Source organism: Hippopotamus amphibius, chromosome 7 (genome assembly GCF_030028045.1).
Source record: "Hippopotamus amphibius kiboko isolate mHipAmp2 chromosome 7, mHipAmp2.hap2, whole genome shotgun sequence".
In the NCBI taxonomy this organism is placed as follows: domain Eukaryota; kingdom Metazoa; phylum Chordata; class Mammalia; order Artiodactyla; family Hippopotamidae; genus Hippopotamus; species Hippopotamus amphibius.
In genome coordinates, this window is record NC_080192.1 from 73835893 (window position 1) to 73846768 (window position 10876).

Below are 10876 nucleotides of genomic sequence, written 5' to 3' on the forward strand. Positions count from 1 at the left end.
ACAGGCAGGGCGAGCCTGTGCTTCAGACGCAGTGAAGTGATGATACCCACCAATCACTCGAGAGAGGAAACAGCAAATCTTTTTAATTTTTGTATTTGATACTTTCTGGATCATAATTGCATGCTTTAATGTTCTTCCTATTTGTAATTTCTATTTATTTATTTATTGGCTGTGTGGAATCTTTGTTGCTATGCACAGGCTTTTCTCTAGTTGCAGCAAGCAGGGGCTACCCTTCATTGTGGTGTGCGGGCTTCTCATTGCAGGGGCGTCTCTTGTTGGGGAGCATGGGCAGGGTCTGTGTTTGGTGTGGCGTGTGGGCTTCAGTAGTTGTGGCACACAGGCTCAGTAGTTGTGGCACAAGGGCTTAGTTGCTCCACAGCATGTGGGATCTTCCCAGACCAGGGCTCGAACCCATATCCCCTGCATTGGCAGGTAGATTCTTAACCACTGTGCCACCAGGGAAATCCCCTATTTGTAATTAAAAGGAGGGCACCGTGATCTTTTTAGTTCATAAGCCATCTAGAATTTACAACCTGGCTGTATCATGTGGGCGGGAGGCAGTGAGAACAGCCCTAACAACAAGCACACACAGGCACACTGTGAGCGCAGGCTCGTTTTCTACAAGCATAGCTTCCCCAAAGGCAGTTTAACCATCCCACAGATGGTCGTCTGAGGAACATGACCCCACTCTGTCTTTGTCCATGCCCTCCGTCCATCCCAACCACAACAGGGCACAGTCTCAAACGAGCCTGACAGTCCGTAGGAAAACCTCTCAGCTTTGGCTGGATCATTGTGAAACCAATAAAACAGTCACAGAACCAATAATGGTGTCATCATAATGTCAGGTCATTCTGCAAACTCCATTTGTGCCCACTCTCTAAACTTGCATTTTGTAATGCTGTGATTATACTGGAACTTTTCCTCTGGTCATTGTGGCTAAACTCTTCTCCACTGAAACCAGCCATTGCCACACGCGATTGACTCCCCTGGCGGACATCTGTGGGTCTGCTCTGTGCCGGCACCACATGAGGTGATGGGCATCCCCCAGGGTCAAGAAGGCTCAGGCCCAGCCACTGAGCTCATAGCCCGAAGTGCACGGCCTGGGACATGGAGAGAGGCAGCCCAGGCGGCGTGCACAGGGAGAGCCTCGTGCATCCCTCCTGCCACTGCCCTCCCTCATCCCCACCCTGTCAATCACCAGTATTTCCTTCTTTGGTGCCAGAGCATCACTGCAGGAAGCATCACCCATATGGCAACAGCCAAATAAGGAACTGATCACAGCACCTTTTAGTTTTTGTTTTGCTTAAAAATAATTTCAACAACTATAATTTGAGACAGTGTCCCATCACATTTTCTGATGTTGCATGTGCAGTGTTGGTCTTGGCCACAACTCAGCAGACACTCAATATATGCTGAATGAATGAAAGAATGAATGGGTTTTGCCAATGAGGAAATACAGATGAAGCACCACAGAGGACTCAGACCTCACGGAAGGTCTTTGGATGCCACATCTGACCCCTGACCTGCTATGCCTCAGTTCCCCAGTTTAGGCACACCTTGTAATCACCCCACTTCCTCTTTACCCTCACAGTTCAATGGGGGTGACAGGTGTAGAGCAGAAAGAGGCCACCAAGGGTCCACGTGGCCAGCCTCTCGATGCCTTTCACTGTGCTGATAGGGAGGGAAGAGTTTAGCCAATGCATTGCCAAGCAACCTGGCGATTTCACAAGAATCCGCATTTCCAGCCTTTCTTGAAAACAAGGACGACCTGGCAATTCTGGACCCCATTCCTGTGATGTGATCTCCTGGAGGTGTGAGGCCATCAACTCCTCCACCGGGGGCATGGCCAGCCCCCACGGTCCCCAGAGCCCTCTCCACTCACCGACATTACCTGAGAGCCTGGGAGGCACTGCATTTTCAACCCCTGCCAGAGTGGATTTCTTTTTTCATCCACAATAAATTTACATCAGCATCCTAACTTTTTTTTAAACTGACATGTGGTTGGTTTACAATGTTGTGTTAATTTCTGCTATACAGCAAAGTGATTCAGTTATACATATATATATATATATATATATATATACACATTCATTTTTTTACTATTCTTTTCCTTTATGGTTTATCCTAGCATATTGAATATAGTTCTCTGTGCTATATAGTAGAACCTTGTTGTTTATCCACAGCATTCTAACTTGTTAATTAAGTTCTGTGATTATGATATACGGCCAAGCGGTGTTGTTCTGTATGAGTCTATGAATTCATTAGGAGAATTCCTAAGGGCAAAACAGCTCTGGCCGGCTTATACAGAATAAAATCCAAAGCCTCCACTTGGCATTCAAGACCTACTTTGGCCTTGCTTAAGTGTTGCAACCGTTTTCCCTACTAAGTCCCCCAGACACCTTCCCATCCTGGGCCTCTGTCCAGGGAGACTCTCTGCCTGCAGCCATCCTGACCCCTAACTGCCATACATCACATTATTAGTGGCTCAGCCCTCTCCTCCCATGGAGATGTTCTCCCCTCTTCAGACTTGCCCCCTCAAATACCAAACCAAAGCCATCAGGGAAGGCAGCCACTTCTCCGCGGACTGCCCCGAGCTTTTCATCTGTAACTCCCCTTCATGCTGGCACTGTGTGCACCAGTATTAACCACATGCTTTGATGCCTTGACATCTGGGCCCTTGCTGACCCTGGAGGGACTGCCCCTTCCAGGAACTGCCAGTTCCTCGAGAGAGCAAAGGATTTCATTTGCCAACTAGCCAATCCAGACCCTGCGCCCCCACGACCTCCTGCAGGGGCTCGTTTTCTCTGGGCCACTGTTCCCCTGCCCTAATCTCCCCCTGGCCAGACCACTAGGACGGCCCCCAGGCCCCCAAACCTGCTGAAATCATTTGAACTAGCCTCAAACAAAAACCCCTAAACCTGCTTAGCCTGCCTTGCCTATGCTTTCCCACAATAAAGGCTCTTGTCCTCCCTGCCTCTGCCTCCTGTCTGTCCCTGGTGCCTCCCCGGGGGGCCCTGCATGGCATGGCATCCCTCCCCTCTTGGGAACTGTGAGTAACAAGCTATGTTTTCTTTTCTTTCTTTTTTTCTTATACATTATGTTTATTTCCTACTGTCTGTATCTCCTCACTGGAATGTAAGTTCTGGGAGGACAGGGATTTTGTGTCTTTGCTTACTAATGTATTCCTGGTATGCCAAGAACAGTGCCCTGCTCAATGAACATGCACAATTACAGGCTGTTGAATAAATGAAATAATGAGTGCTTAGTTTTTTACATTTTAATCAGTCCTCTCTGCAGCACAACACCAACAGGATTTGCAAAATAGGATTCAGGGAAGTCCGGATGATGTTTTTGCAGAGCTGAGGGTCATGCTGTCTTCACAATTTTAAAGATTTCTGAGATAGCTTTTTTCTCTAGTTTTCCATTTTCTGGTCTGAATAGTTATTATCTTGTCAAGACTTCCTCTGATTTCAACTCTATGCCTATTGTCATTTATTTATTTTGATTGGGGTATAGTTGTTTTACAATGTTGTGTTAGTTTCTACTGTACAGCGAAGTGAAACAAAGTTCCCTGTGCTATACAGGAGATTCTCATTGGTTATCTATTTTAAGCATAGTAGTGTATGTATGTCAATCCCAATCTCCCAATTCATCCCCAACAAGCTATGCTTTCAATGGCAGTCGTCTCCTGATGTGTCGTCCCCTGTCACCATACCTAAACAATTAATACAACCTATGGTTTTAAAACAGCACCTGTGCTGGGCTTCCTAGGTGGCGCAGTGGTTAAGAATCTGCCTGCCAATGCAGAGGTCACGGGTTCGATCCCAGCTCCAGGAAGATCCCACATGTCGCAGAGCAACTAAGCCCATGTGCCTTAAAAAAAAAACAAAAAACAGCACCTGTGGCCAGACTCACAGCTCCCTGAGGGTGAGCCTGCTCTGTCTTCAGGTGCCCCAGCCTGGCCAGGTGTGAGTGGGTGGGAAAGACTAAAAGCAGGGTGACAGATGGAGTGTCCTGCCATCTCCCAGCAGCAATACACCCGACTCCTCTACTGCCCATCCCCCCACATCTCCTTGGAATGTTTGCTTGTTCACAGATATGCCCTGGGTCCTGGGTGGGAGCCAGTGGGCAGTTACAACAGTGATGGAGGAAGCAAATAAGATGAGGAACCCACCCTGTCTTTATGCCCAACAGCCCACCCCATCGCTGGTTGAGGGTTGGGTTTTTTTCCTAAGGACAAGAAAGGAACAAATGAGTGGGCAGAAGGCAGGCAGCACCCACACTCTTTCCCTCCATTTCTCTGGCCCGAGACACTGACAGTCCCCCAAGCACTGAGCCAGGAGGTTCCCATGGCTTCTCACCCATCAGATGTGCTCTCTGCTTCTCCAGGGGAAAATACAACACTCAAGGCGAATGACCCTTCTCCTGCCCAGAGATGCAGCCAGAGTCATCCTTGAGTCCCCAAGCCGGTAGTCTGGCTCCAACAGAGGCGGCAGAGAGAGGGGGGCCTCAAGACTGGCTCTGAGAGGACTTGGCCAGAGGAGGAACCCTGCCCTACCACTCTGTGGTCACCCTCTTATTTACAGGCTCAGGCCCCAGTCAACCTCAAGGAGGGCTGTGATGGTCCAGGCCGGTCCTCTGGTTGCCAGCATCCTGGCAGGCTGCCCTGAACACAGCTCACAGGACCACAATCCCTGCAGCTGGCCAGCAATTACTGCCTGCCAGACGTTTTTACTGTTCCAGTTTATGATCTATATGGACACAATATTCTTCCTGTCCTTTGCCTCCACTGGGTTACTATCTTTCTTTTAAAACCGATGTAAAGGATATTATTTTCTCTGTAAACACAATTTTTATTTCGGGGCCAGAAAACAACCCCAGAGTCACTGAGCTCAAATTTTTCACAGTCTTTAAAAGGAGAAAGTGATGTGTGTGCATCACAGTAACCATGCGAGAGGGCTGTGAACGATGCCGTTTAAAATGATAGATTTGAGAAGCTATTTCTGGATTCCAGCAACTCATAAGGACTAGAGGAAACATTTATGTGGGGGGTTGTTTTATTTCGTTCCCACTCAATTTTGAACACGGCCACTCAAAGCAACATTCATGGAAGTGACACAGCTATTAATCACCCATGCAGCTACTGCACGCACAGCCTCTGGGGGAGGCCGCGCTGCCCGCCTCCCCAGCCCTCCCTCTGGTCTCTTCTCCCAAAGGAGGCCAGTGACCTACTAAAAAGATAATTGCTTTGCGTGTTTCCTGCTCTGTAGCATCATTGCATCAGCCTGCTCTAAATGACAGCCAGTCAGACTGGAAGGAAGAGAGGAGTTCTGTGGCTGGTTCTCTGTCCTCGATCCTGAGACTTCTAAGGGTGCACACTGGTTCACATCCCTGCTGCCAGAGGACAGAACCCTCTTCCTTTGCCGTCAAAGGGCTGACCTCTGCAGACAAAGGCTGAGCAAATTCCTGAGCCCTGGCCACACTCCCTGTGGCCACCTGCTCTTGTTAATAACTCAGCCATAGACAAAATTCAAGGGAGCCCACCAGTGCCCTGCAGGTGGACCGCTGTGCCCCATTCTCACTGGCCCCAGTGGAGCTCCTCCAGCTCTCAGAGGGCTCACAGCCCATCTGTCCCTATTTCTCCCCTTCTTTGTGATATTCCTGGACATAGAAACCCAGAGGGAAAATATGTTACAAAGCAGGATATTATTAAAAAATTTTCATTAGAGTATAGTTGATTTACAATGTTGCGTTAGTTTCTGCTATAAGCAAAATGTATCAGTTATACATATACATATATCCACTCTTTTTTAGATTCTTTTACCATATAGGTCATTACAAAGTATTGAGAAGAGTATTCAAAGCAGGGTATTTTAGTGGCACCGGTTGGACCCAGCAGATTGGGTTCAGCTGGCTGGCCAGGATGTAAAAACCTGGCTACTTAGTATCCAGTAATACGGGCGACAGACACCTGACTCCCAGCCCCAAGCCTCACCACACCCCACCCCAACCAATCCCACCCTGGGGTCAAGTTTGGGATCATGGAAGGGGTCAGGCTGCACACAACTCTTGCTACTATTTTTTTTCAAGCTGAACATTTAGTAGTTTACCCTGGGGCTCTGACAAAGCAATCCTGCCTTGAAACGTGAGGCTCCACGTGTGACCTCCACCATATTCTAGCTGTCACTCTTCAAACGGGCAATTTTCAGTCCATCTATAGGAGAGATGGAAGAGGTGTATGTATGTCATCTCTACATAAGTGCTTCTTTAATAGTAGCCTTGGTTGTGATTACATATGCAACACAGTCCCAAGGAAGAGTTCTCAAAGTGCCCTTCCAGTCCTGCAGAGATCCCCACCAATACCTTTTGCACCTTCCAGACACCTGTTTTTCTCCTATCCCTTAGCAGGCTTTCAATCCAACCACAGAAAAGAATAGGTGAACCTCAATGGTGGTAATGGGGGTCAGTGACGATGACAAGTTTTAAACATGAGAATATTTCAGATACAGAAAAAATGAGGGTGCTTTGGTGTCAGTGTCCAAAGGACTATAGAGAGAGCAGAGACTGGCATCCCAAAGGCACAAACACAGACACTAGAGCCTGTGTTCTCTTGGTCAGAGAGTGCAGAGACAAAGAGGCTTTGCTGTTACTTTTTTCCCTTTCTTAAAGGTCACTTCAAGGAAGGGAGGGAATATGGGGATATGTGTATAAAAACAGTTGATTGAACCTGGTGTACCCCCCAAAAAAATAAAATAAAATAATAATAAAAAAAAAAAAAAAAAAAAAAAAAAGGTCACTTCAAATCAAAACCCAGGAACACGAAGGCCCTCTCCAACAGGAAACCCACGGGTTTAAAGTCATGGCCAGTCATGATCTGGTGGGGACTGAGATTCTGCGAACCTAGGCTGCAAAGACTGTCTACCCCATCCACTAGCACTGGGAGAGCAGTGCCAAGGGGTGCGGGTTGCAGAACCACAAGGGGTTGGGACCAGGCCACTTCCTCCTATCAGCGAATGGATGACCCCAGCGGAGACCCCAGAAGCCCTTCAGATAAGAGACAACACAAAGCAGAGTATCCCTGTGACCCTGTCTCCATATTTCTATCGTGTGGGCCACTTCTGGCCAACATCACAACCCTGGGCTGTAACCATAGTAACCCTGACCTCACATGAAGGACCAGTAGAGAGCTAGTCCTGAGTCACCCTTGATCTAAAGGTCAACCAACTCCAGCTTTTTCTTTGCGGGTTCAATTACACCAGCTAGAGGGGTCTGACCTGATACATGGTGGCTCAAATCCCTTCCCAATAAACCCCAGCGAACCCGGTACCTCTCCATTGAGTTTGTTCTTATCCTCTTCTAGCACCTCCTGCTGCCCCAGGAGGCCATCTTGGGATGAAGTCAACATCACTTCATCCCAGGCATCACAGGAGGGGAGGCAGGACAAAGCGGTTAAAGCCCAGGCTTCTGATCAGACTTACCTGGTTTGCACAGACTCTGACACCTGCCGTTTTCTTCTGGGCGACTCACACAAACTCACTGAGCCTTGGGGTCTTCAATCCTAAAATGGGGCTAATGATGATGGTGAAGACAAAAGGAGACACTGCCTATGCCTGACACATAATAGGTGTTCGAGGCATGCAGATGTCATCACCACAGTCATTACCATTATCCCAAATTCCTAGGATTACCCTCAATTCTATTCATCCTTGACCTAGGAAAGCCACTTAAAAATTTCCCAAAAGAAACACTTTCTTTTTTCTTTCACCCAAACAAAGCACTAATCTATTCTGCATCACTAAAACTGCCCTAAAAAGATTTTCAGGGTGAAGAGGAAAGTCTCTGCTACTCAACATTAAATTAAAGATAATGAAATTGCTGACAGAGAAGAAAGCAAGCTGTCAACTAACATGTTAGAAAAAAGTGTGTGTGTGTGTGTTGGAAAGCACATGAAGCTTTCAAAAAGCACCTGCCCTTCTTATGTACCCAAGAACACCAGCCAATTTTTTTCTTCCCAAATTCCAGGGAGGGACAAGGTGGACCAAATAAAGTCAGAGAAGGTGGTGTGGGCAGAGCCTTCCTTCACATCATGTTGCCATAGAAGCAGCAGATTCTTTCCAGAGTCGATCAGCCTCCCCTAGAGAGGAACCTGAATGTTATTCAGATGGCTCCCACACAAGGGAAATTAATTTACTTTTCAGAATTTTAGCCTTAGTAATATCTATGAGTGACACGGTGGTTAACGTTAGTCGTCAGAACCGGGATTCCTTGAGATTTTTCTTTAAAAAAACTCGCATCCTAATGAATGCAAAACAAAATTACAATGATGGGAGACATGGAGCTGCAAATTATAGCTGAAACTCCCTGGGGTGGCCTAGTGATTTCACTGTTGAATTATTCTCATATTTTTAAAAATCATATACACAGAGAGAGAAATCTATCATCAGCACCACTGCAAAAGTATGGCAGAAGCCCCCAGCACTTTGGTCACTACCGTGAGGAAGCAAGAGGGCTGATCAAATTGGGAGCCAGCCCTTCTCTTCTCTTTCCCCTCCAGACTATGGCAGGTGTAGGGTCCATGTGCATCCTGCCTGCCCAAAGAGCTGGCCAGAGCCTACTGTCATCCTGGAGACACAAGCCTGACCACAGTGAGAGAAAGGAGACCTACGCTGAGGCCCCAACATTCTCCAGGGTTCTCCTTCACTGAGGTCAAGCATCCAGAGATGAAAGCCAAGTAGTAAGAAAGTTCTCTTTAGGGCTGGCATCCATTTCTTAATACTTTAGTCTGGCTTTAGGCTGCTCTTGGCAATGGGACATGACTGAGTTAGCTCAAGGGCTGTCTGTTGCCTCTACTTTCCCTCTTAGTCCATAGCCTTAGAACCAAGGGTGCCCACAACACCAGAGTCTTTCAAAATCCATAGGTCTTTCCATTCATTTAGATCTTTGATTTCTTTCATCATTGTTTGGCAGTTTTCAGCATATAAGTGTCAAATTGCACCTAAGTATTTCAATTTTTATGAGCAACTGTAAATGTTATTATATTTCAAGTTCTGGTATCCTTGTGTTCATTGTATATAAAAATACAATTGTTTTCTACATGTTTATTTTGTATCCAATGACCATGCTGAACTCAATTCTTCGTTCTGGGACTTTGTAAATATTTGGCAATTTTCTATATAAACAATCAAATCATCTGAACATAGTAACTTTTATTACTTCCTTTCCAATCTATATGCTTTTCCCTTGCCGTATTGTGCTGACTGCAACTTTGATCACTACGTTGAATAATAGTGCCTTATTCCCAATCTTAGGGGAAAAGCATTCAGTCTTTCCCCATTAAGAATAATGTTGACACCTTGGGATACTGCAAGTTCAGATCTAGACCACTGCAATAAAGCAAATATGACAGTAAAGTGAGTCACATGAAATTTTGGTTTTCCAGTGCATATAAAAGTTAAATTTATAGTACACTGTAGTCTATTAAGCATGCAATAGTATTATGTCAAAAAAGTAAAGATCTTATTAAAAATATTTTATTGCTAAAAAATACTAACCATCATCTGAGCCCTAAGTGAGTCATAGTAGTGACATCAAAGATCACTGATCACAGATCACCATAACTAATATAAAAATAATGAAAAACTTCCAAATATCGTGAGAATTCCCAAAATGTTACAAAGACATGAAGTAAGCAAATATTACTGGGAAAATGGTGCCAAGAGGCTTGCTCAAAGCAGAGTTGACACAAAACTTCAATTTGTAAAAGAATGCAACATCTGCAAAGTGTGATGGAGCAAAGTGTAATAAAACGAGGCATGCGATGTGTCTTTGCAGATGTTCTTTATCAGGTTGAGCACATTTCTCACTGTTCCTATTTGAATGACAGTTTTTATCAAGAATGTATGTTGAGGGATTCTCTGGTGGTGCAGTGGTTAAGAACCCACCTGCCAATGGAGGGGACACGGGTTTGAGCCCTGGTCCAGGAAGATCCCACATGCCATGAAGCAACTAACCCCTGCAGCACAACTACTGAGCCTGTGCTCTGTGGCCTGAGTGCTGCAACTACTGAGCCCACATGCCACAACTACTGAAGCCCGTACGCCTTGAGCCCGTGCTGTAGAAGAGAAGCCACCACCATGAGAAGCCCACACGCCACAACAAAGAATAGCCCTCGCTCACCATAATTAAAGAAAGCCTGTGCACAGCAACGAAGACCCAACACAGCCAAAAATAAAAGAAAATAGTTAATTAATTTTGAAAAAGAATATACATTGAATTTTTAAAGTTCTTTTTCTGCACTAATTATGATTACATAATTTTTCTTTTTTAGCCTATTAATATGGTGTATTGCGTCGAGGTTTGAATGTCATACCAGCATTGCATCCTGGAATAAACCCCACTTAGCCATGGTGTATAATTCTTTTTACATTGCTAAATTCTATTTCCTAATATTTTGCTAAGGATTTTTGTGTCTACATTCATGAGGGAAATTGTTCCATAATTTCCTTTCATTATACTCTCTTTATTTGGCTTTGCAATCAGGACACAACTAGCTTCATAAAATGAATTTGGAAAGTGTTCCATGGTCTTCTGTTTCACAGAAGAGTTGTACAGAAATTATTGTTCATTCTTCTTTAAATGTTTGGCAGAATTCTCCAATGACACTGGCCTGAAGATTCTTTCAGGAGTTTTAAAATTAATTAAATTTACTTAATAGTTATAGAGTTATTCCAGTTATTGTACATATTGGCTGAGTTGTGGTATTTTGTGTTTTTCAGAGCATTGGCCCATTTCATCTAAGTTTTCAGATTTCTGTTTACAGACTTGTTCCTAGTATTCCCTTATTATTCTTTTGATGTTGTCAGGGTCTGTAGTAATA